Genomic DNA, 27761 nt, shown 5'->3' with positions numbered 1-27761 from the left:
AGAATTATGGTATGAAAGCACCTCTGCAGGGTATTCACCCAAAAATGTGTGTACGCATAAACCTTAAGGAAAAGATGTTGTCAAATTTTCAACATGGAATAACTTCCCTTTATTCTTATCAACAAAACCCATCGGCAAATAACTGCTTCTGCTTGGTAACTTATGTCATGTTGACAGATGCATAAGTTAGCTGTGATCAAGCAATGTGAATTGCACCCTGATCCAGAAAAATGCTAGTCATTCCTACATCTTTTTCTCATTTCCTGTTTTCTATTACTCACTCTCCTCATGTCTAATAGACTTTAGTGTTCTTGCATTAGGGCTGAACAGCTGAAACCCTCAAGATTTAGGAATACAGATTGATTTTTTTTACGATAGGAGCTTTCTACATATCTGTTTGTCATTTGCTTTTATTTGCAATTCAGAAACATTATGCCAGAAATGTTTAAGAAAATAAATACCTGGACTGGATAAGCACACAGCTCAATAGCAGATTATATTCTAGGTCAGCTCCAATATATCACATTTACAGCCTCATGAGGGGCCGGCAAAACAAAGCTAAAAATAAGTGCTGTAAAGTCCTAGAAAGGAAGCCTGAACCATACACCTTTACTCCCATTCCTTTCTTCATCTCCCTCTCCCCCAAATACCTCTAAACACCTTTCCCTTTTTTCTAGACAAATTGTACTGTTTTCCCCTGTCACCACTGACTGGCTTGGTTAATTTAGAACATGATTGCTTCCTATGCCAACACATTCAGGGGTTCCTGTGACAAAAGGCTCATAAATCTGTTCACTCACTTTGTCTGCCCAAGTCATTACAGCATGCTACAATATTCTACTGACGAACATCGAGGTCTTGCACATCCTTTTAAGGGAGGAAAGATGTGGCTGATCTTCATTTTCCTAACATACTCAACCTCCAACAGTATGGATACATACTGGCTTCCTTATAAACCAGCAACGCCAGACAAGAGAGTGCTGGAGGACACATGTACAACTGAAAATGAGTAAGGGTGAATGTTTTTCAAAAACAAATAAAGAAAAAAACAACCACATGTGATGAAGCTGAGGATGATTTCATTATATAACAAGGGAGAATGGGTAGATTGGTATTCATGTTACAAGAATATTGAAGACATGTGGGCTGCATGTTAGCATAAGGCTTTAGGGTTTGCAGGTTCAAACTGAACTAGCAACTGGAAGAGATTCCTTAGCTAAAATTTGCATGAGGTACCTCTGCTTTCCACAAAATGTATGATTCTATATTGCACATAGTGTTTGCAGGCTGTATGAGACAATCATATATCACGGTCTTCAGTCTGGCAACTGTTATTTTCCTCTTTACATCTTCCAGCTATCAGGCCAGCTGGCTTTCTGAACTACTCTCATAGTTAACATTTCTAAAATTAAGACTAAAAGATAACCATGAACTTTCAATATTTTTTTTATCAAGAAAATACAAAGTCCAAACTTAATAATCATTCAATACCAATGAAATCAGTAAAAGATAATGACATTTAAAGATACAGAAGAGAAGCAACAAGCAAACCACATCCTCACAGGAGCCCCATTATAGTCAGTTTAGTTAAACCACTCCATCTTGTACAGCACTTAAACATTTCAGAAAGAGAGCTTAAAATTCTCAGATAAAAAACCTTCAGTTTGAAAGGATATACATTTAGGTGTAGTAAAGAGTTCCCTAGAAATGCACTCTCATCAAGAGAAGTAATCTGAGCTTGCAAATAAACATTACTTTATATCTTTCTCACACAAACCATGAGGCAAAAGAGAGCATTAAAAAAGTTTCTAAGCTGCTCAAGTACAACAGAGCTTCTACTGAGAAAAGGAATTAGGAAATGAATTTACAAACAAGTTACTCAGCACTACTCTGAATTGCATTAAGTCCCTCATCTCCTTCCTTTCTTGGCTTCACTAAATTATTAACAGAAACATTATCTAGTGCCAGATCACCAAACCAAGAATACGCACTGGAAAGTAAAACAGCAAAAAGAGAGGCTGCTAGAGTAAAATTAGAGAATCACAGAATCACAGAATCCCAAGGGTTGGAAGGGACCTCAAAAGATCATCTAGTCCAACCCCCCCGCAAGAGCAGGGTAACCTACAGTACATCACACAGGAACTTGTCCAGGCGGGCCTTGAATATCTCCAGTGTAGGAGACTCCACAACCCCCCTGGGCAACCTGTTCCAGTGCTCTGTCACTCTTACAGTAAAGAAGTTCTTCCTGATGTTAACGTGGAACTTCCTATGCTCCAGTTTACACCCATTGCCCCTTGTTTTATCACCGGATATCACTGAAAAAAGCCTAGCTCCATCATCCTGACACCTACCCTTTACATATTTGTAAACACTGATGAGGTCACCCCTCAGTCTCCTCTTCTCCAAGCTAAAGAGACCCAGCTCCCTCAGCCTCTCCTCATAAGGGAGATGTTCCACTCCCTTAATCATCTTTGTGGCTCTGCGCTGGACTCCTTCAAGCAATTCCCTGTCCTTCTTGAACAGAGGGGCCCAGAACTGGACGCAATATTCCAGATGCGGCCTCACCAAGGCTGAGTAGAGGGGGAGGAGAACCTCTCTTGACCTACTAACCACTCCCTTTCTAATGCACCCTAAGATGCCATTTGCCTTCTTGGCCGCAAGAGCACATTGCTGGCTCATGGTCATCCTCCTGTCCACCAGGACCCCCAGGTCCCTTTCCCCTTCGCTACTTTCCAGCAGGTCAACCCCCAACCTGTACTGGTACATGGGGTTGTTCTTCCCCAGATGCAAGACTCTACACTTGCCCTTGTTAAATTTCATCAAGTTTCTCCCCGCCCAACTCTCCAGCCTGTCCAGGTCTCGCTGAATGGCAGCACAGCCTTCTGGTGTGTCAGCCACTCCTCCCAGTTTTGTGTCATCAGCAAACTTGCTGAGGGTGCACTCAGTTCCCTCATCCAGGTCATTGATGAAAATATTAAAAAGCCCCGGCCCCAGCACCGACCCCTGAGGGACTCCACTAGTCACAGACCTCCAGCTAGATTCTGCGCCATTGACCACAACTCTCTGCCTTCTTCCTTTCAACCAGCTCTCGATCCACCTCACTACTTGATCGTCAAGCCCACACTTCCTTAGCTTATCTATGAGGATGCTGTGGGAGACAGTATCAAATGCCTTACTGAAATCAAGAAAAACTACATCTACCGCTCTACCATCATCCCTCCACCTAGTCACTTCCTCATAGAAGGCTATAAGGTTGGTCATACATGACTTCCCCCTCATAAAACCATGTTGGCTGTTCTTAATGACCCCCTCATCCTTGATATGCCTAGAAGCACAGCTGTTGTGTATGCACTCGTATGTGTATTAAAAATATACATATCACATTCATGCATCCACACATGCACCCCTACATGGAATAACTAGCACTCACGTAAGGGGAAACACAGATGTGTACGAAGCACAGGACTGCAGCTACATAACGCAGTTTTGCAGCGGCACAATTATCTATTTTGAGCGCTAACACAGTCATGTAAATATTTTGCAGTTACAGTAGATAACAAAACATAGCAACTGCAAAGTAAGACCATGCTTCTGGACCAGTACTGCTTATACACCAAGGTTCAGAAACAATTTCCCCTGTTGTATAAATAGATTTGTGTAGCACAAACACCTGCACCAGGGTCGAGTGAGCACTGGAATGGGCACTTGTCCGACAGCTAGGGACTTGACAATTTTTTGACATATGAAGCACCAGCTATTGCAGGCAGCAGGGATTGCTCTCGGCGACGATTGTAAGTGGAAGGAAAAACCAAGCCAGTCAAAAATATCCTCCGTGGGCTTCCACACACACACATCCAATTGACAGGAAGAAATCCTAACTAAATAATCTGACTCCAGGAGCATAGTGGTAACTCAGATGAAATTGTTTTAAAATTGTTAAATGAATTTTGAAACTTCTGGTTTATAGTGTTTAAATGCATTCAGAAAATAGCTGTTGTTCACTTGGGTGACCAAAAGGTACACAACAACTGGGAAGTAACAGAAGCATTTAAAAAATGTTCGTACTCTGAAAATTCTGATAAGCAACCTGAAATCTGAGTGCCACCTAATTTGTTACTTTTTTTAATAGTCTCTCCCTCTCTTCGCTGACGACAGAGACAAGTTGTAGGTGGTTAGAATTAGCCCTAAGAGGCTTAGCCTCAATTTGAATTCAAGAACTCTCTTGAGATGACCTGCACTACTGTTCTCCTTGCATTCTTCTGGAGACACTTCTTGTTCAGTAAGAAATTTCAGGCTGCACAGTTTGCCCATATTTCTTGCTCCTTTTCAGTACAAACTTGTCAATATTAAAGCAGCAGTACTTTCAGAAAGGCTATTTGCTGTCTGTCCTCGGAGTCATGGAACCCGACCTGAATTCCTGACAGATAACCTAACCCGTCAGATAACAGTCAATTTCAGCATGCAAAGCCTGTTTTGAAATATTAGTTACCAGTTCAGCAGTTTTCATGTTCTGGTCATCACAAAATAATGTGAAGGCACAGCAGCAAGGTAGGAAAGGTCTCCTTATGGCTTTTGTGTAGGGATTTCATCTAAACCCAGGGGATTTGTCTTCAGAACTCAGTCGTATGAATCTGGTGCTACAGAACTGTAAGCCTATTTAATAGCCCATATGCTCTTCAGAAGGAGGCTTACTTGCAGCTTTGTTCCAAACAATACTGATGAGCAACCGATTTTTCTTTAAATCTTTTGGTTCTCTCTACAAAATGTCTTTTGTCATCTTAGAGGATGCCTGAGAACTGAAGGACAACCTTTCTCCTTTTTTCAAATCCACCCATCAAGACATTCTTTTTGTATTTAGATGGAACATACAAGAGTAATTTCCCATTATAAATAGAGGTTAAAAGAGTGAGCTGTCAAGAATCAGCAACATTTTAAAATGTTTGGACATTTTCCTCTTAGTGGTATATAAATATATGAAGTCATGGGGCCTTGTCTTTGTTTTGTTCATTCTCAATTGGTTTTACATGTATTTCATTTTTAGTCTCTGAAAAAAACCCTGTAACTACATCCTTATAGTCCTAATCCTGCTGGAGGACATCTTGAAAAGTATTAGATCATATTTACTATCTTATTCTTAATAAGCTGAGAAAGAAAGATTGACATCCTCTAAACACAGATTCTTTTATATTAAATATGGAACACTAATTGGCATTAGCTTAAAGGCAAAGGCAAACTAAAAATCAGAACTCCCATTGGTACATGTCATTCTTTTTACATTAGTCTGGTGCTTGTCAGAAAGTCAGTAAGAACTGCTGCAAATTACTGAATTTTTTAGCAATAATATCAGTACCAAACTGAATCGTTACATAAGTTTGTACATAGAATCATAGAATAGTTAGGGTTGGAAAGGACCTCAAGATCATCTAGTTCCAACCCCCCTGCCATGGGCAGGGGCACCTCACACTAAACCATCCCACACAAGGCTTCATCCAACCTGGCCTTGAACACCGCCAGGGATGGAGCACTCACAACCTCCCTGGGCCACTGATTCCAATGTCTCACCACCCTAACAGGAAAGAATTTCCTCCTTATACCCAATCTAAACTTCCCCTGTTTAAGTTTTAACCCGTTACCCCTTGTCCTGTCACTACAGTCCCTGACGAAGAGTCCCTCCCCAGCATCCCTGTAGGCCCCCTTCAGGTACTAGAAAGCTGCTATGAGGTCTCCACGCAGCCTTCTCTTCTCCAGGCTGAGCAGCCCCAACTTCCACAGCCTATCTTCATATGGGAGGTGCTCCAGTCCCCTGATCACCCTCATGGCCCTCCTCTGGACTTGTTCCAGCAGTTCCATGTCCTTTTTATGTTGAGGACACCAGAACTGCACACAATACTCCAGGTGAGGTCTCACAAGAGCAGAGTAGAGGGGCAGGATCACCTCCTTCAACCTGCTGGTCACGCTGCTTTTGATGCAGCCCAGGATATGGTTGGCTTTCTGGGCTGCAAGCGCACACTGAAGCCGGCCCATGTTCATTTTATCATAGACCAGCACCCCCAAGTCCTTCTCTGCAGGGCCGCTCTGAATCTCTTCTTTGCCCAATCTGTAACTGTGCCTGGGATTGCTCTGACCCAGGTGTAGGACCTTGCACTTGTCATGGTTGAACTTCATAAGGTTGGCACCAGCCCACCTCACAAGCGTGTCAAGGTCCCTCTGGATGGCATCCCTTCCCTCCATCATATCAACTGGACCACACAGCTTGGTGTCATCGGCAAACTTGCTGAGGGCGCACTCAATCCCACTGTCCATGTCAACGACGAAGACGTTAAACAAGACTGGTCCCAACACCAATCCCTGAGGGACACCACTCGTTACCGGTCTCCAGCCGGACATTGAGCCATTGACAACTCTTTTGTGCGGCCATCCAGCCAGTTCTTTATCCACTGAGTGGTTCATCCATCAAATTGATTTCTCTCCAATATAGAGACAAGGATGTCATGTGGGACAGTGTCAAACACTTTGCACAAGTCCAGGTGGATGACATCAACTGCTTTACCCTTGCCCATCGGTTCTGTAGCCCCATCATAGAAGGCCACCAAATTGGTCAGGCGGGATTTCCCCTTAGTGAAGCCATGCTGGCTGTCACCAAGCACCTTGTTGTTTTTCATGTGCCTTAGCATGCCTTCCAGGAGAATGTGCTTCAAGATTTTGCCAGGCACACAGGTGAGACTGACATACACACACACTCTTTCCCATAATTATACAGGCTGATTTATACCAGTTTTGACACAGGTGGGTAGCTGTCTATATTTCTTCTATTATATCTCATACTAGCCCATCATTCAAGGATTTAAGTGATAGGGTACAAGATTTATGAACAAAGCAGATAAGACTCCTGGATTTCAGACTCTCTTGGTGTCAGCTATGAAGCTGTTGGAGAATCTTAGCCTTGACAATCATTCCTTTCTCATAAGCATGTGTAACACTGAAGATCAGCCTTGGCCTTTCATGATCCTTATGAATGCTCTCACCACTGGGTCAGACTAAGTCTCTCAACCCAGATTTCTAAACCCTCAATTTTTAGAAGGATAGTAAAAGGGAAAATAATTCCTTAGGAATTATTGTCATCCCACCTTCCCTTCTTTTTTTTTTTTTTTTTTCCCACTCATACAGTCTTTTTTGTTTTAGTCCTGAGATATGATCAAGACTAGACACTTTTTTTAAGTTACATGGATATCGCAAACTGCAGATACTGGAAAAGTGGTTTTGGAAACATCACTGGGTGGGTGAATCTCAAATTTTTAGGTGTTCTAATACTTGTAAAGAGCTGATCTTGAACAGTCCAGCAAAAATACTGGGGACTAGAACCTAGACCTTTAAAAGTTCAGACCAGAGAAGCAGCATTAAGTCAGGCTTTCTACTGCTGGGAGTGTGATTAGACATAAACTTGACAGAAGTACTGGCAACAGCTGGAACACTTCTGTTTAAAATTATATACTGTGCAGAATGGCATAGTTCTTTGATTGAACATTCTTTATAATCCCAGTGTATGTGTTTGTCATAAGGTAATTATACAGTGTGAACATCTACTTGCACGATGACATCATTCTGCTAACTGCGCTCAAGTCCTAAATATATTATCTATGCATTCCTATGTATCTGGATGAATTCATACATGCTCACACATTTATATTAAATGTGGACTGATACTAATTACATTAAAAATAAATTTAAATGGCAGTAAAACTAGTTTAAAATTTTGCACTTTAAAGTGTACTCTTTTGTTTATGATATTGTTTGTTTCTTTGTTCTCATAGATGTGTGGGAGATTCATATTCACTTATTACCCACATACAGCACTTCTGTCATCTGTTCCCTGTACTTCTCATCAAGGGACTTATCTTAGCCCCCACAAATCTATTTTACTTCTTACCCATCTATTAGAAATTATGGCATACATCTTAATCAAGAGTATTAAAAGAAAAGATCAAAAGAAAACAATAAAAAATAATTTTTGTATTTTATCACCATTATTGGATTTCTAATCTAACAAATCATTCTAAGCAACTGTATTTTAACCCTGACTATCTTTTACACATATACAGTGGACAATGAAAGTAATGCACTCAGAGATAATAGGAAAAAAATGCTTTAGTCTGCACTGATCAAGGCTACCTACCATTTTTGTAAATATATTGTCACTGCAAAGATAAACATGCTTTATTTTGGTAATCTCTAGTCAATATACAACATGCCAGTTAAATATTTTCTATTCATTACTCTCCAGATGTGCCATAAACAAGAGACCACAAACAAAACTACAGTCCCCTCTGGCCAGCCCCCCACTGTGAAACAAACATGGCACGGATGGAAACAGAGGAACTTAACTAACAGTAGGTTTAAGCTTCCAAGAGCAAAGCCTTGCAGGCATACCAGCGGAGGGATACCCTTGGACCAGACACAATACAGGATGATATTTGGCTTAGAGTACATACTCAACAGGTGTGCCTACACTGTTTTTCTTGTGCAGCTTTAGATACAGCCAAAATTATCTATCTGCCTTTAGTGTTTCTGTCTCTATTTAGTGCCAGTTCCACAGCTTTCACATTTTCTTATAGAAAATAATTTTGCCTTTTTTTTTTTTTTTCTAATAGTTTTCATCTTTCTCCGCTACAGTTCTGGACCTGGCTTTTCACAGTGTATTCCAGTTCTTAACATAGGGACTCAGTCAAGATCCATGCCAGGACTGGAAACCTTGAAAGGGGGCATAGCCAGAAAACGAGAGCCTGAGGAAAAGAGTGGGATTCCCAGAAAAGTCTATTTAGTCCTAAAACTGGCAAACCCATGCCTATAAGTTTGCCAGTTAAATTCTGCTGCTTTGCATAGATACCACTCACCACTCAGCTTTCTGCACCTCCGTGGTATAAGATATGAATGCCAAATGGGAAGGGATGTCTTAAAGCCTTGTCTTGGACTTCACAGTCCCAGACTGTGGTGGCACTACTGACAGATCTCTGCCAGCAGCATTTCATTCAGAAGCTGTTAGCTCCTACCCCAGACTCTGCACTGGGAAAGCCGCATCTGGTCTCTGCAGCAAGCATCTGCTAGAGGCCGCCCAAGAACCTGCCAGCATCGCCACAGCTGTTTCCAACAGGAGCAAGAAATATTAGCCCAACATTTAGGTGTCATGCTGAAACATAGAGAGTTTACTCACCCTATGAGACTGGAAATGTTGTGTTCAAATGCTTCTTACTTTCCTAAGTTTGCACTGGGACATCTAGAACATAAGATGGAGAATTACTCTTTTTTGGTAGCACCAAGCTTTTGTTGCAGCAAGTCAGTCCATACATATTTAAGAACCCTTTTTTAAATCTCAAGCATCACTACCTCAGACAACTTAACTCTGGATTGTTCACCTTGCTATCCAGTCTTATTTATAACCTGAATGTTACAAAACTATTACTGTGTTCCCTACTCAAAAGCAGATCTGGTTTCAAATTCAGTAGTTTTATTCTATGCTCCAGGCAGTGAACACAGACAAACACTGAAACACACTCAGGATATCAAAAAATGTTTTTTTTTTTTTTTTTTTCCCCTACGTAGCTTCACTCCAGCTATTGGCTTCTTTTCCTTGGTGTAAAAATGAGGCTGGGGGGTAGAAAAAGAAAGTAAATACTGGGGCCCTTACGCCTGAGAACAGCTGCCACAGAGCTCAGTTTCAAAGCCTTTGTTTGAGTTCGTGTAGCTATGCACTGCTTACCTCTAGCCCCAGCAGAGCAAATTTACAAAGAGCAATTCACGAGACTCTCCAAAAACTGAAGTCTGAAGGAATTAAACAGTTCTTCCTCTTTGCCACGATATGATTAGCTGTCTCTGAGGAGTGAGTGACGACGTCCCTCCCACTCAGCAGCTTCCGACTGACATTTCACTAAATAGAACTTGAATCTCAAAGGGTTGATCTGTCAAGCGGATTCAAACCAGAAAAGATCAGGCAGGTTCAGCTTTCCCCCTCAGTTGCGTCGTCATTTCCAATTTTCACATTTTATGCTTCATGCAAGTGTTAATTATGGAGATAAAAGCCAACTTGCCTTTACTCATCCATTCTTAGCACGTACACAAAAGGAAAGTAGAAGTACATACAAAATTTGCCAAAAAGAGAAGAGGCTGACTACAGCTTGAGGAAAATAAAACAGGGCAAAAATGGATGCAACACAGATAAATCACCACCATGGTCATCTTCCTCATGTAATGTAGTAGGTTTTTGTTATGCAAATTTTCTCTGACTTTGACCAGAGCTTACATAAAATCAGATTCTGAATTCTATTAGATTTCCTGCTTTAACTACGAAAGTCATCACAGAAAGACAATTTATACCACAGTTTATGGTATCATTGAAAGAACTATGACTTTCATACAAACAAGAAACTCGGTTTTTCAGTTAGTGTCAAAGCCCCAGAGGCAATTAATTAATATTATTTTACATTTCTGTGAGCCTCCATCAGATGGAAAGCATTTTAATTACATATAAAGTGATTGATGTAATCAACAGATAAATATTTGAAAGTGGTGTGTTTCCTGTAAAAAAAGATTCATTTACATAGCCAAGCATATATACACAAAGCAATCAGTACCCACCAAAGTATTTCAAACAACTGTTGGTGGCTAGGTAATCAATTTCATATGGTACTGAAACTCGAGCTGCACACACCCTAGTAAATCCAGCATTCTCAGGAAAAACACAATGTTGGCTATTCAGAAGATACTTAAATTTTCAACAGAAATCTTTTTACATAGATGATCATGCAGGACAGATTTACCAAGAATGATGTGATACCACCACTATTTAACAAACATGCAGCTACCTCATATTTGTGAGATGCAGGTTTCATTCCCTCCTCTATCTGCCACCTCAGAGAATTCAGACCTACAGGTTGTATCTCTTTTGGTAATTCCCATAAACCCTACCAGAAGAGGCATTTTGGAGTAAGTCTGTTTGATTATTTTCTTAAAGCTCCCACTCTCTGCTCTTGAAACTGCCACATGTTATAAACAATTACACATTCATTAGAGAATTATAACCTAAACATCAGGCTGGAAGGCTTTTCTCTGATTCTGTGACGTTTTTCCTACCAACTGAAAAAAACCCTGCTCCATCATATTCACAGAGAAAAAGTCTGTCTGCATGGCAGAGTGATGAAGGAATGAGAACATCTGTCTCAACTTTCATTTAGCATAATCTTGTTAACATAAGTAAGACTGGCAATGAAGACACAGCAGCATCAGTTTTCATATGCACTTACAAAGACATAAAATAAGTACTCTGATGCATAGATGAAAACATATCATGCCACATCCTCACTAACTTTATTCAGAATGTTAGCTAGAGGTATATGCCTATCTTACGTAAGCTTTTTGTAGCATATCCAAAAAAAGAGTCCTTTTTTCTAAGTGGAATACCTGGAAGTAGTCAGCTCACTAATACTTGTTCACAAGTAATGAAAAAATTGCTAAGAAATAGTGTAGTATTTTTGGAAACAAAAGACAGGATGTTATGGAGTTAGGTGGGCAATGAGTCCAGCTTTCACAAAACAAAAGAAACAGGCATAATATTTCATATGAAGATGAAAGGAAGCTTAAGTGATCATATCCTGAGCACTAGAAGAGTGAAAACAAATTTCTTCCTGAAAATTCTCTCTGAAATTTCTCAAATGTATGTATCTGTATACATGTTTGTATATGTGTGTGTATTTTTACCCCAGTGGCTACCTAGCTTATTTAGAATAAATGAAGGCAAGTAGCTTTGTCTAGTTAACCACTAAGGTAACCTAGGTTCCAGTGTGGGGTTATTTTTTATGTGAGGAAAGCAAACATGGTTTTGGCAAAAATGTTTTTGCATAAAGCACAGAAGAAAGGTTGAGAAAGACATTTCGCACCCCACCCCCCACCCCGGTTTCTTAATCTCATGTACGCCAGTGGCAGACTGCCCTGTCACAGTTCGGCATGAAAAGAGTTACCCAAATGGAATAAGTGGTGTTCTAGAAAGTGCTGTAGTAGCTGGCATACAGTTTGTAAACACCTTAAATTTCTATGAGTCTATTGCCTCCACGGATTTCTCAAGGCAAAAGTGCCAAACAAGGATCTTTTGGGACTGCATAGCTTTAGAAGAACCTTTACAATTTGCTGTGCCTGAACTGCACTGACTCTCCAAATATGCAATACGCTGGACCAATGCTTGTGGGAATACTGGATAAAGCTGACATTCTTCCACTCCAGAAAAATAACCACCTTTCTTAAAGAAGTAGCAGTAACAAGAAAAATACCTTCCCTTTATTGCTCTATATTTGTCTGTTGTTAAACCAGTACAGTTTGATACTCTGGTCTTTACCTTTTAAAAAAATATCACACTGCACTTCAGTAATGTACTGTTATCAGTGAAGATAGAAGGATATTAGCAGAGGGTAAAAATTGCAATTTGACTTTTCTTTGCACTTGTGGATATTACATGCTGCTAACAATGTTTTGCTTTACTAAAAGGAACATATCAAGAGAAGAATTAGCTCTGACTTCCAGGCTGAAAGCTGGGGAACTGCTGAAGCTGTGCATTCACCAATTCCCCTTAAAAAGCTGATCAGAAGACAATTCTTTTCAACATGCTCCGTAATATGCATTGTGCCCACACAAGGTATGAGTCACATGAAGGTTAATTTAGAAGCAAATATAGTTACACTATATTAAGCTAAAATGTTATTTTAATAAACTAAAGCATGAAAAATATTGGGGGGTACAGGAAGAAAGTTTTGAAGAATCTCACAATTTTACTCCAAGAGCAAGGCCAAAGGCTTTTCTTCATGCAGAAGACCACAATGGGCACAGATTCCATGCTGATCCTAGCACATGACGCTTTAACTGATTTGGGCCACCAAGATTAGAGAAAAGCCATGTGCAATAACTCAGAATCATCCTTTCCTTTGGTGCAGATGGTATAGGTAGCTTTTACAAAGCAGAAACTTTGAAAAGTACACAGATGTGTACGTGTGTATATACATATATCTATGAATGGCTTTAAACTGACACAGGGGAGATTTAGATAAGATTTTAGGAAAAAGTTCTTCCCTGTGAGGGTGGTAAGACACTGGCACAGGTTGTCCAGAGAAGCTGTGGCTGCCCCATCCCTGGCTGTGTTCAAGGCCAGGCTGGATGCGGCTTGGAGCAACCAGGTCTAATGAAAGATATCTCTGACCATGGCAGCAGGTTGGAACTGGATGAGCTTTAAGGTCCCTTCCAACCTGAATCAGCCTGTGATTCTGTGATACACATACACACACACACACACACACACACATATATATATGACATAAATGTCTGACACTCTTAACATTCATCAAGAAACTGGTGTCTCCAAGGTCATATGGCTTCGCCATTTCTCCTCAGGTTTCTAAAATAATCATCCTCTAAATCTCATTTTATCTCATTGTAGCCTATGTTTACTATGCTAACACAACTTTAGGCATCAGATGCTATTTGACTGACATTTTATAAATACAATCAGCAAGATTTTATATCTTGTGTTAATTCTTAATGGCTACAAGTATTGAATAGAGATTACAGCCTTCAAAGTTTGAAATAATATCTGCAGTGCATATACAGGCTATCTCCTCCAGGATATCCATATGGGATACTCTACGGCAATTGATTTTAATTTTACAAGCCATATTACTTCACCTGGAAAAGCTGCTATCAGACATAACAGGATAAAATTTTGTCTAAATAAGTAATAATAATAATAATCGTCATCATCTAAAAAAAGAACCCACAGCCTTGATGAACATCTAAAGTGGCATAAATGTATTTATTTTTACCTGGGAGAACTGCTGCTCCTTCATGTAGGAAATTTCTAACTGATTTTGCATAATAAGTAAATACAGTGTGAACACAGAAGCTGTGCAGAGCTTTACAGGGTGCTAAACACTATGACACAATTTTTTGACATTTACAGAAGCTGTTGTAATCCCTTAGCTACCTAGATGAGAGAGAAAAAGAAGAGGAAAAACAACAGCCACCAAAAAAACTACAGCCTGAAATTTTGTTTTATTCTTGGTATATTCCTGGTGAATGGCTTTTACTCGGATCCATTACCAAGGCATGACAGACTGTGCTATTAAAAATGAAGTTCATCTTCTTATATAGAATATTCACAAGCTGTATGCTTGCCCGGAAAGCCTCGCTGTTCCCTAGCTTCCAGCTTGCAAAATGGGAAGTGCAGTTTTTAGTAACTGTTTGAATTGCTACTACTAAGATGGAACAATTTGCAAAACAATACCAAGCACCACCTTTTTCACTAATTTCAATAATGCAAGCCATCAGTAAATGGTGCCTTAGGTTTTTTACCTGTCTCTGATACCTCTCATGAAAACATTATGAATTAATGAAGAGTATGATGTGAGAGGGATTTATAAATTGCTGGATTAAAGAAGAAAACACCTACTTTGAAGATGGCGAGTAAAGGCTGGCCTGCTGAAAACCAACCTTGAGTACCATATAAAATGGCAAATTCTTGATGAGCTTTTTTGTGCATACCTCAAACTTAGCATGAGAAAAACACTTCTGATAGCAATAGCAATAACTTACTGATAACCTACAAGCTTCTTTAGTCAACCCAGATGTCCTTCACTAGATTTCAAGAGCTCTTCCTAGGAATACTGAGATACTCATGTGTAGCTTGCTTCCTAGCAGGTACTGCCTACCATCAGAAAGTAATAGCAGACCTGCTTTTTTCAGGTTTTCAGGTATGCAAAAAAAGTGCACAGATTTGCTCTGCAAGTTGTGTTTTAAAGTTCAGTAACTTCCAGAAATTAATAAAAACAGACTGGTGGAAAAATCTACTATTTCCATTCTGCAATGAAATATTTATCGTGATTTTTGCCCTTTCAACTTAAAAATTTGTATGCAAATGCACTATAGCTATCTGAAGCGTATTTTCTCTGCAGACATCCCAAACCAGCAGTTACCTGTCACGCATATTCTCCACTTTGTTACGAAGATTTCCCAAAGAAATCTATAGTACTGTTCCCGTGGACTGACAAAAGAGACATCCTGGAGGTGACTCATTCCCCTTACTTAATCAAAAGCATCAAGTGAGTTCATCAGTTGGTTCTTTGCTGGATAGTTTTATAATGAGGACAGTTCATATGCAAGGCATGCTGGAATTAGATTGGGGTGGGAAAACAGAATGCGAAAAGGAAAACTGTAAAAACAATATGAAAGTTTTGGAGAAAAAGTACTTGCTTTATATTCCTGACTATATAGAGAATGAAATACAACACAGCAAACTGTAATAAGTGATAATTTCAGCTGGAAAGAATACGGATTTACTTACCTCTCACCTACACAAGTGAAGCATAAAAAAACACCAATTGGCAACTAGAATATGAATTATTATCTATGTAGAAGATTTAGCTAAGGTGAGATAAATAGGCTGCCAGAAGAAAAGGGGGAAAGATGAGGTTTCTGAAAAGAAAAAACTTCTCAAACCATGCCACATCCCTTGAAAATGAGGATTTTCATGAAGCCATTGTTTTACTCAATAAAAATAAGAATATCAAGGTATTCAGGATATCCCATCATGTAGTACCTTTCAATAAGAAGAGAACCAGTGCGTTGTGAGAGTCATGAGGGAAACTAGATGGGAATTCATACAGCAGTTTGCACAAAGGCTAGAAGGAGCAATGAGCACACGTGGAGCATTTCACAACAGTTCCAATCATGACAGAAGCAATTCCAAATTACTGTGCCTGTGTTCAGAGAGAAGGAAATAAATTTTGATTTCTCACCAAAGTTTCAAGACTTAAGCTTGAAGAGAAAAAACAGAATACTGATTTACTGTCTCTGAGTCTACCACCCAACTACAACACCAATCCCTCATTACTTTATTTGCTCATTTCCCCTCAGATACAGAGAGCTGCCATTTCTGCAGAAACACCATAGCCCCACTGGGTAAACCACAAGCAATGTCCCAAGAGCTTTTTCAAACACTAGATCGTCACTGGGCACAACAGGCCGTAACTCCTTGAAGATAGTGTGAACACCTTGTTCAGGTTGACTAAGGAAACTAACAAGCAAGCTGATGGAGGAAGAATGGTGGAAGTATGTACTTCAACTCTTAGATCTGCAATACGGAAGTGGAGCTCGCATCAGCCAAAGCATATCTGTACAAGAGTTTTGCAGTTTGAAAGAAAAAGCAGTTCTGTCTTATTAATGTTGAATGCCATTACTTGATTTGCTGATTGATGAAAGGATTAAGCCCTAAAGGTATAAGGATTAAGCCCTAAAGGTATAAGAAGTTATAAACCCCACTTTATTAAAGGGCAAAACCAGTAAGTTTAGCATTTACTAGATATTTTTCCCATGTGGGGAATAAGCCCATAGACATCCTACTGAGCTAAGGAGAGTTTGTGTTGTATTTTCTCAAGAGAAATCACTCAACTTTACCCAATGGTAATGAATTAGGAGTCTGGTCTAAGATTTAGATTAGATATTTGGAAAAAAATCGTTAGTGTGATAATGGTGAGACACTGGAACAGTTCAACAACTGGACTTCAAAAAGGCTGAAGAGCTTGATGGTCATAAATAATATATCTTTGCAAATCAAAAATATTTAAAAGGATCCAATCTAATGCTAAATCTTCTTTTAAGATGTCCCTTTAGAATTTCTTTTTCCTTAGACAAACCTTGATTGGAGAGGTAAAGATGTGTTTTTATGATGCCTATTTATAAAACAGGTTAAGCAGAAATTGTAACACTTGCAATGGTCTTTCCTGGAAATGGAAATTCAAATCTCACTACAAATTACTGCTTCTGTTTATACTGAGTATTCTGAAAGAACACAGAAAAAGCAGGTGTTTCCATTTTGAAAAATCTGCATTTGTTACAGAGAAACACCACAACAGAAAACAAACACTATCAGAATTCAAATAACTGGCCTACGGGTTGAGAGACACTTGAGTACGGATCCTTCACACTGGAGCAGTGCACCCTTTCTCTAAAAGTCTTTTAAAAACTTCTTAAAGAGCTGTGATGCACTTTAGGCCCAGGGGATCCAGTATTCTTTGCTTTTGTCATGCTTCTTTATAAGTTACATTATTATATATAGTTCTCTGCAGTAGGTATCTGGAGGTGACAGAGTAAGAAGATGTTTTCCTAAGCTGCAGAACAGCTGAAATACAGCTTTGAACAAACAACCATTAAGTAGATCAGGCACAATCAGCTCAGACATGATCTGCACACACTGACACCCCTGAACAACGCAATATGCTTTGACTATGCTCTTCCTCTTCCCTTTTCCCCCTATCTCCTTATTTCTCCATTATACCTTTTTTTCTGGTGCTTCAGGCAATGCTGAGCATTTTATCCTGTGCATGTAGTTTCAGTTGCCATTATATAATTTTAATCATCAGTGTGACTATAAATACGGTTGTTTGGGAACTGATGTTTGTAGGTGCCACAGAAGGATCTAACTGACCAGTGAGAATACATGCTCATGCCTGGCAGCATACACAGGCACACTCCTCAGCTAAGTTAGGCTACACTGACAGTGAGCATGAATACAGAATGTCTGAAGGTCTTTATTGCCTCTACTTTCTATTTTTATACAATTGTTTATCAGATATGTTAAGTATTTGGAACTAATTTGCATTTCTATTTTCATTTGCCATGCAAAGGCTTTTATTTTCCCCCTCTGAAATCAACAGCACTTAATACTCCCTTCTTCTCTCTCAAAATAAGAGTTGTTTGCCTTTCCTCAGGCACTTGTCACATTCTAGAAAGACAGGCAAGCTACTAAGGCACTGCTAGCAAGCTGAAGTTGTACACTGCTTTGTTGTGTCAAATTATTTGCCTTTTTCTTCTAATCAGGCAGAATTCCAAGGGCTACAGAGACCATATATTCTCTAAAGGGGACTAGAGAAAACAGCTCTTTCCAGGTCTAACAAGTTACGCTTTTCTCTTCTTCCACCACCATTGGTCTCATGGAAATCAAACATAATACAAGACAGGGATGCCCCATGCATTTTTGCAACAGAACAAAATATGTAACCTAACCTACCAGCTTCACACTTCTCACAAAATACCCTGCAGCTAGTGGTAGGTAAGCCACAAGTTACATAGAACAGTATTTGCAGCAATTCATTTTAAACAGAGAAGGAAAAGGGAAGGATTTTCTCTGTCTAAACTCTTCATGCTCTAACAGAATGCATTTAAAAAATCCTCTTTGCTTTTCCCTTTTGTCTATTTGCATTTCTCTTTGCAGCTGTTTGCTAGGAAAGCAAGAACAGGTTCAGATAATCAGGTAAAATACAGAACAAACAAAGGTTTTAAGGTTCTAGAGTTTTCATAAACCAGCTGGTTCTTTATTTATTTTAATATCTGGATTTATGCACTTCCTTCCTTAAGCCAGGTAGGTAGTAGACATACTCTGATTCCAAGTGTTCTGCTCTCGCTGTTTCTAAAATGAGCTGTAAATGAACTGTAGCTGGGGTGAATTCTCTCAGGAGCCTGTGCATTCTACTGCCAGGAGAAGAACAAGACAAAAAGAAAAATGGGGTAAAAAAAGGAATAAAAGAAAGGCTAAGACATAGAGGTATCTTGTAGCTGTTAGGAAGTGTGCTTTCTCCTTTGGAAACTACACTGAGGCAGCGCTGGGAAAGAAGCCAGATACACTGAAAAGCTGGCGTTGCACAGACCTAAAACGCAGCAGGAGGTCAGTCACTCAGCAGCACTAATATGCCGAAATCGCAGTCCTGCTGTTCAGATAGAATATATGGGCGCGTTGTTGAAATTACTGAGCCGTCTATTTTTAAAGTTGTGCTTGAATTTGAAGTTCATAAGGCTGACCTTTAGACCAATATCCCTTACATGACCCCGCTCCTGAAGTTGATCAAGTTATTAATGTTTGTTTATCTGAACTGTGCCTGCTAACATGTAAGAAAATATCTTATCCTGAGTACACAGGCCACAGGCTGGATATTAAATGGTAACATTAAACTGTAATAAATTTTCAGATGGTTCTTAATATTCTCCCCATGAATAGAAACCTTTAATCCCAATCGTCTACAGCCAGAGTGGCAACCCAGAAAGGCACAGCCCTCAGCTCTTCACAAAGCTCATGCTCCTCAGTAGCTAGTAGGACACAGTGCTAAGCCTGACTTCTTCCTCTGTCCTGTGGAAACTATGAGAGATGCATGCAGCATAAATGTGGGATATTTCCTCTGATTTTCCAATCAGTTAGTTTTGAACACCAAAGAAAGTACAGGATATAAGGGGTAATTTCCTCTCCTTTGATTCCTAAGTTCCCCTCATTTTAGCTGATGCACACATCTGATCAAGTGATTCAACATGCTAATCAGTACCAGAGAGATTCTGTTCTGGCAAGTCTCAAAATTTCAGAACCTAAAATAGTAGATGAGTACCCTCATTTCCATAAAACTAGTAACTGACAACATTTGGAAGTTCACTTATGCCTTTAGTGACTCTTATCTCAAGCTAACAGCTTCCTACACTAACTTTGCTGACAGCACTATATGCCACCTAGACACCTAATCCCTTGTTTTTTCTATTAGATTTAATTGTTATACCATGATCGCTTTCTGGAGCCACCACAAAGAAAAGCTAAACAAAGGAAATCAAACAAGTTTCCTCAAGGTTCATCCCTTTAGAATAAATTACATAAGACTAGGTAGACTTTCTAACTTCAGTAACTTTTAGCCCAACATATGATTCAGATATATGCTAACCCGGGTCATGTCTTATCCTCAGTTTGACACTTTTATAACTAAAGTATGGAAAAAGAAAGGATCTATGATGATAACTATCATCAACATGTACCAGAACTACATTTCAGTAGGACTTGTAAAAAGAATATGAAATTTAGTCTTGCCAAAAATTTTATTTCCTTATGTGACAGCTGCCTTTCATTCAGACTCTGCCGCTTTGAAGATGTGAAAGCCCTGAAGAAGGACATAAAGAGGTGCTCTTCTCCAACCACAGCATGTATCACATCAGACATGGAGTCCATGGAGTCCAGCTATATAATTTGGACAAGCATAGTAATTCTGGGAGAAAAAATTGCTCTTGGGTAAAATTAAATATTTTGCTTGTGATTTCAGGGCAAGAATTAACCTATGATTTTATGAGAAGGGGCAGAGATATGTTTTGAGTTCTGTTTGTACATGTCCTTAACACCAAAATCAGATTAACAATATCCAGAAGAGAAAGGGGCAAATAATTGGCAAGTTGGTGCTTCATATTTGATGATATACATTGCCCAAACACAGTCTGCAATTACTTCAGGTCACACTAGAGAAACTTCTTTCTTATGGTACAATGCAAACAGCCAAAAAAATCCCAACAGCGTATGGTTGTCCGCACCATCATGTACAGATATCTTTGGAGGTTACTCAAGAAATGGGGTTCTCTACTAGAGAGAAGGTTCGCCTAGAGGTGAACATTAGCAAGTCACTGATTATGTTCTGGTCATTTTTACACCAATTTCCTGGTTTCCAGTAACTGTATGAAATTTATTGAGTGACCCCAAACTATGTGTGGCCCCTACCCAAGTAAAATTAAGCATCAGTCACACCCTTTGGGAAACTAAAAGCTAATTAAAAGATTCTTTCTTCAGCAAAAGTTACTTCAGGAAAGGAAGAAAAAAACCAGCTTCAACTGAAAACACACAAGAGGAGTTGGCTGACAGAAGCAATGAGGTTATTAGCAACAGAATCAGAAACAGCCAGGGTGAAAAAGAAAGAAGATAAATTGAACATTCATATTTTATCTCAATTTCTGAAATATATGTTCTTAAGCCTACTTTGAAGTACGTGATTAAATTCTCCAAAACCTTTTTATCTTTCCTTGATTGCTAAAGTTTGCTATCAGTGCAGAGCGTGTAGCTGATATTGTATATCATCAAACTTGTTTCTTCATCTTCAAAAGTAACATCTAAACTTGTTATGAATAAACATAAACAGGGTGCCTGTTCCTCGTTTATTAAATATAAGCTGTAATAGAGAGCGAGAGCACATGCTAACTCTGTAGCCTAGTAGAAAATGTGTTCTCAGCTCAAGAAGAAACATAGGCTACTGAATTTAGGGCAGAAGAATACATGACCTGAGATGAAGAATGGGCAGGGTTTGGAAAGAAAAGATATACATAGGTCTACAGGGAAGTCTTATGATAACAAAATGACACCTAATTTTTGCCTGCATGTTTGGTGGCCTTCAGGATGCTGAGAAGAACCGCTGGTGATGCTGCTGATGAAAGTTGACTCCCTCTGGCCCAGTGACTCAATCAGAAGTTCCGATTCCGAGGGTAGAGGTAAGTACAAAACTCAGAGAGAAACACGGGCACAAAAACAAGAAAACAAGAAAGCCTCTGAAGACCCGTAGCAAAATATTCCAATATAATGCTATGTAAATGTATCAATAAAGTATAATGAACAATTCTACATTGCTGGCATAGCTATGTAATTTACAGACTTGCCATAGGATAATAGTTTTGAAGAGTCTGCCAAAAGCCTGGTAATTTGCATATAATTGTCAATAATGCTTTCCCATTTACTAGATGGAGGTTTGTTTTCCACAGGATAGTTATTGGAATTCAATTTGCAGTCTCCGTTTTTATGACTTTTCTATACAGTACTGTATTATTTAGAAATAAATAGGGAATTTTAGATTCAGTTTCTATCTCCTGCCCCAAGGCAAAAAATAGATATTACCTTTTGCATAGAAATTAATAAATAAAAATATAAAGAAAATTATTTAAAAAAGCAAGGAAAAAAACCCAAACACTTTTTTGAGTTTTAGCTCATCTTATTTGCAAACATTTGTCAAATTATTTACTTACAGTTTTGATGAAATAAATACCATGATATATTTTATAGCAAAGTCAGGATTCAATTTTTGATATGCTTAAATTTATCATGGGTTTGGGTTATGATTACTTTAAAAATAGCAGATTTTGAAGCAAATTGGATTTTGTCAATGTTAAAAACATGCTTATATTTAACATCACATCCCATACTGGGATAGTGATTTCCAGCATCATAAATAACATTCATCACAACAGGATGACTGGGGATGAAATCCACATTCTCCTGAAGCCATGGCAATCTTCCCAGTGACTATACCACAACAAGGGTTTCAGTATAGAAGATTGGTTTCTATTTACTGGAGGGAGGCTGTATAGTTAGCATGATAATATTTTCATGTATACAATACATGCAACGTATTTAGTCACCACTTGAAGGTAGCAAAAAATATCTTGAACAAATTAACCACTAATTTCTCAGTTGTTCCTAAGAATCTACAAAATAAGATTTTTTTTCCTTTTTCATATAACAAAATGAATGATCACAATAAATCAAAATAAATATAAATTCTATACATATACACACAGTTATTCTTTATGCTCTTTTCCTTCTGCACTAATAAATCTTGATTTTGTGCGTTGGCATTCACTTGTGTCTTCTCTGCAATTAAGTATGTAAATTTGAAAACTTCATCTATAAATGATTGAATAGATATTTCTGTAACACTGCGTACATATAACTTCCTGATGGTTTGTGACTAAACGAAACGTGCATGCAAATAAAGCTCCCATCTTTGTGTTTAAACTCAGGCTTCCAAAGCATCCAAAGCTTGGGCAAAACATATTATCATCTAGAACAGCAGCTCTGTTTGGAGTCTTCCAGACATCTGATACCATCTGTTTACTGAGTTACTCTTAACCAGCTAATCTGCTTTAGCTTTAAAATATGTTTTCATATTCAAATCTCTGCCTCCAAAAGGAAGAGAGGAAAAGTAGCCAGGATTTCCATGACTAAGGCTTTATTTATTGGGTATATACTGATTAATTTCTTCAAGGCATAATTCATTTTACATTCACAGACAGCAATGCCATAGTATCACAGAACAGTTTGGGTTGGAAAGGGACCTTAAAGCTCATCCAAATCCAACCCCCCTGCCACAGTCAAGGGGCACCTACCAGTAGACCAGGTTGCTCCAAGCCCCGTCCAACCCGTCCTTGAACACTGCCAGGGATGGGGTAGCCACGGCTTCTCTGGCAACCTGTGCCGGTGAGATTGTCAGATTATAGTCCTGACTCCACAGATGAAACACTGAAACACTGAAGTTTGGACAAATACAGGCTTCAACTAGAGAAGTGTCAGTAACTTAATTTGGGTCTTCATCCTGACACAGTATGACTATGCAATACCTTTGCAGTTACCAGCAAAATGCAGCAGCCTCTCACAGAAATCCCAGCCCACAGCATAGGCTGATCCCCTACTAACTTGTAGATATGAGCTGCAAAAGAGGTCAAGTCTCACGCTCTCTTTTTAACATGAGCTGAACATCAGCTCGGAATAGAGAGATTTAATACCAGTGTGAGCACCTAACTAGATAAAACTGCAGGGAGGATACTGCTTTGGAAATACAACCCTTAGTGCTTTCCTCAAGTTTTTTACCTTATTTACTATTAATCTGCATTGAAAGAGAAAGAAAACAGGCCCTGTTTAAAGGTTATGATTGTATAATATTTCTTTTATAAGTAATATCTCCATGCACAGCAATACTTTAATATGTCAACTGTAACTTGGACTGTGTCTTTTAATCTATCATGTACTGCACGTGTGCCACAGAAGAAACAAATAATTCATGACTAGAGCTGCATGCGATATGTATGATATATGAACCCTCCTCTGAAGTGGAATATATGCCATACATCATGTTACTGAGGTATGATTTTTTTATTGTATAAATAATCTATTTAAATTTTATTTATCTTTCATAACACACTGGGTGCCCATGGGGCTTCAAGTATTCAAAACATTAATAACATATAGATTTTTTTTCCCCCCGGGAATAGTCTGTTAGCTGTAGCATCAGTCAATTTTGTGAAAATATTTGTGAACACTGGACACATTCAGGGATTGCTCGAGCAGTAAAAATATGACTTCTTTCCAGAAAACTTGAAACACTCTTGTTTTGAGATTTTTATTAAAAATACTTAAGACTTTTCAAGTCAAAATAGATTAAGCTACTATTAAAAAGAGAGGGAGAGAAAAGGCAATGAATAGTGAAGGACTATGTGGCTTGAAAATAAGTTATCATGACGGTATCCTTCACGCTCTCCTCCCCCAAGATTTTCTCTTTAATATGGTGACTGTATTCTTGTACTCATTGCTCAAAAAGCTACTGCCCTTGGCCACACTGCTTGGAAATCAAATCCCTTTCTGCTGCTCTTCACCGTTCATAGTCTTGTCCCTTCAGTTGAGCTTGACACTTGGCCTGTCTTAATGGGGTCTTGTAAAAAGTCCATACTCTCATCCCTCAATATTCCCACTCACCCCAGCCAGCAACGGTGTGTTCCCAAGAGTTAAAACAATTTTTCTTCTCATCTGTTCCTGGGTTCCTGTGGAGGACTGCAACATTTCTCTTCTTTCTCCTCTCCCTCATGTGAACACACACATTTTTTTTTAGTGTGTCTTTTTCTCCTAGTGCAGAAGTGCATAACAGTAGATAAGATCCAGTGCCCTGTGCTGATTTTGACTGAGGCAGAATTAATTTTCTTCATAGTAGCTACCATAGGGCTATGCTTTGGATTTGTGCTGAAAACAAGTGTTGATAATACAGGGATGGCTTTGTTGTTGCTAAATGGTGCTTACAGAGTCAAGGCATTTTCTGCTTCTCACAGGGCATGCTTGCAGAAGGAAGCAGGGCTAGACAAAGGTTTTCAGGAGTGAGAGAAAACAACAGCAAAAATAATACAGTCGGAAATCCTAAAGCTAGCTAAACCCAAGAGAGATACAAAAATGTGCACTTTCGGTAAACTGTACAAGCTTTACAACTTCTGCCTCACTCCCACAATGTCTTATGAACACACTTGATCGTGTGTTGTTTGCGCATCAGACAGCTGTAACTCCATAAAGATGCCCTAGAGATCCGTTAAGCAGTGAGAAGAATGTCTTTGTGGGTGTACGGGGTGAGAGGGTGAGAGACTTCAAGGAAGCAGAAAACACAGTAAGAAACCAGTAGTGTAGTGACTACAGGGAGCATCCATTTGAGTGTTTCTCATCTAGCTTGTAAATAGCCAAAACTTTCCCTGAAAACCTGCTGGGTTTTAGGAACCACAGTTTCTTAATAAAAGTATTTTCTGTTTCATGTCTTATCTGCATGGTTTTATTATTAATGCATTTCTATTATATGCTGACACCTGAGAAAGAACGAGTGTCATCATTACTGTTTTCTTGCAACATATTAGCTTTCTGGTTGCACTTTTGTTAATTACTTTTCTTGACAATAAGGTATTGTTGAGATAACACATGCTGGTGTTAGCTTTAGCTTTTTACACAGCCTGCCTAAGAGTGCTTCTGTTTAGCTGCCATAAGCAGCCATTTTGCTGCAATCAGTAACCCTGTAGCTGGGCACCCCCTGTCCTACATGCAGTCAGCAATGCCCCCATCAGTTACCCATAGCCAGTGTCCCTCCACTTGAGAAGACATCTGTAACCAGAGCTCCTTTCATCCTCCAAAGAAAACGATGCCATACACTGAGATTTCATCCATACACATACCGATAACATGACTGACATGAGCACCAAGGCTTAAGAGCTCGGAAGGACTCCTGGATCCCCTTGCTTAGGATATAATCATTGTAGCTCTTCAGGTAAGCTCAACAGCACTTAACTCTCCAAAAATATCAAGCAAGCAGCAGATGACTCACAGTGACAATGAATTGCTTCAAAACAAGGCAGTACACTTTAGTTGCTGCAGTTGAGACTTGTGAGTTTATAAGGGAAGAGCAAAGCTTACGTGCGTGACATCGTTTCAGCATAGCAGTGTCCCAGGACACCCTCCCTGTCATTGAACTGGCACCTAACAGAGCTTATTTCACATTCTTCTCATGAACTATGTCCACCAAGTTTGTCTATCAGATCTGCTCACAGGTCTAAAATGGTGGCTTATCCAAACATTTGCAGCTTTTGCTTTACGTCAAAGTAGACACATCTAGGTGGAAAATATGGTCTTCATTTTCTGTTCTGAAACAGAAGCTCATTTCCTAAGTTTGTGATTCGTGCTACAGAGATGAGCAGGTAAAAGCTACTATGCTTTCCTTAGAACAATGCAAACATTCACTGATAATAAAATGACTAGTGCTGTCATGCTTCCCACAGCCAGCACTTACGTGTTTCTAGTAATTCTGAAAAATGCTTGGATGGCCTGAGCTCCTTCAACATTTCAACTGCTCTGCAAAATCTCATGTCTGAGAAAGATGTAATGGATGTACATGTTTCACAGAATCACAGAATCACAGAATCCCAAGGGTTGGAAGGGACCTAAAAAGATCATCTAGTCCAACCCCCCTGCAAGAGCAGGGTAACCTACAGTACATCACACAGGAACTTGTCCAGGCGGGCCTTGAATATCTCCAGTGTAGGAGACTCCACAACCCCCCTGGGCAACCTGTTCCAGTGCTCTGTCACTCTTACAGTAAAGAAGTTCTTCCTGATGTTAACGTGGAACTTCCTATGCTCCAGTTTACACCCATTGCCCCTTGTTTTATCACCGGATATCACTGAAAAAAGCCTAGCTCCATCATCCTGACACCTACCCTTTACATATTTGTAAACACTGATGAGGTCACCCCTCAGTCTCCTCTTCTCCAAGCTAAAGAGACCCAGCTCCCTCAGCCTCTCCTCATAAGGGAGATGTTCCACTCCCCTAATCATCTTTGTGGCTCTGCGCTGGACTCCTTCAAGCAATGTTTGCTAAATTAGAAAATGCCCATGAGAAGTGTTGCAGTTGGGAAATAATGTCATTAAAGTCATTAATTCCTCTCTTTACAGAATTCTCCAAAATTGCTGAATGAGAAATTATTCTCCTATTCCACTGATAAGATTTTTGTCATAAAATGAAACAATCATTCTTGTTTGAGTTTTTTGGGGGAGGAGAAGTGGGGGGGAAGGGGAGATGTTCAATCTTTCATTATAGAAGGATAAAATATTCTAAAAACGTCATAATAAGAAAAGAAAAAAAAAAAGTATTTCCAGTGTAGATCTTAAATGCTGATGCTTTTCAACTCTACAACAGGTTTTGCCTTCTTAAAACATAGACAGAAAGCAGCAGCATATGGCACTTGTTAATAGTGAGGACTCCACCACAGTACTTGTCCCTTTATGCCTTCTAATAGACGCAACATCAAAATTTTACTGTAATTGCCTGTTTCTCCAAGACTTCACTGATTACAAAGTTTAAGTTTTGATTAGAATTTCAAACACAGTAACGGACATTAAGGATCATGAACTTTATTCTGTGTATTACCTTTCGAGGTATTGGTTCATTCCCATAATGTCAGTGTAAGAAAACCATCTCAAATGTCTTTTTCACTATTGCACACTTATGAGATGAAGTTTTTGTGCGCAGTAGTTTGGAATTTTTCTGATACATTTTTGTTTGCTTTTTTGTTTGAGAGATCAACACTAGAAAATCTTATGGATTACAAGTTAGATACACAAAGGTTCAGCGCCAAACATTACAATTTTAATACAGTAGTAATACAATGCAAGATAGAGAAATGTGGGACCTACCCATTACAGGTGACCTACCCTTTGCCAATACTGCAAATGTATACCTCAAAAGTGACTGCAGAGTCACAGGTATTCATAACAACCACTAATAAGGAAACACTGCTACCAGGAGAGTTGACACTGATAAAGAA

The sequence above is a fragment of the Lathamus discolor genome, chromosome 1, assembly GCF_037157495.1.
Source record: "Lathamus discolor isolate bLatDis1 chromosome 1, bLatDis1.hap1, whole genome shotgun sequence".
In the NCBI taxonomy this organism is placed as follows: domain Eukaryota; kingdom Metazoa; phylum Chordata; class Aves; order Psittaciformes; family Psittacidae; genus Lathamus; species Lathamus discolor.
This window is presented reverse-complemented; position numbering follows the sequence as displayed.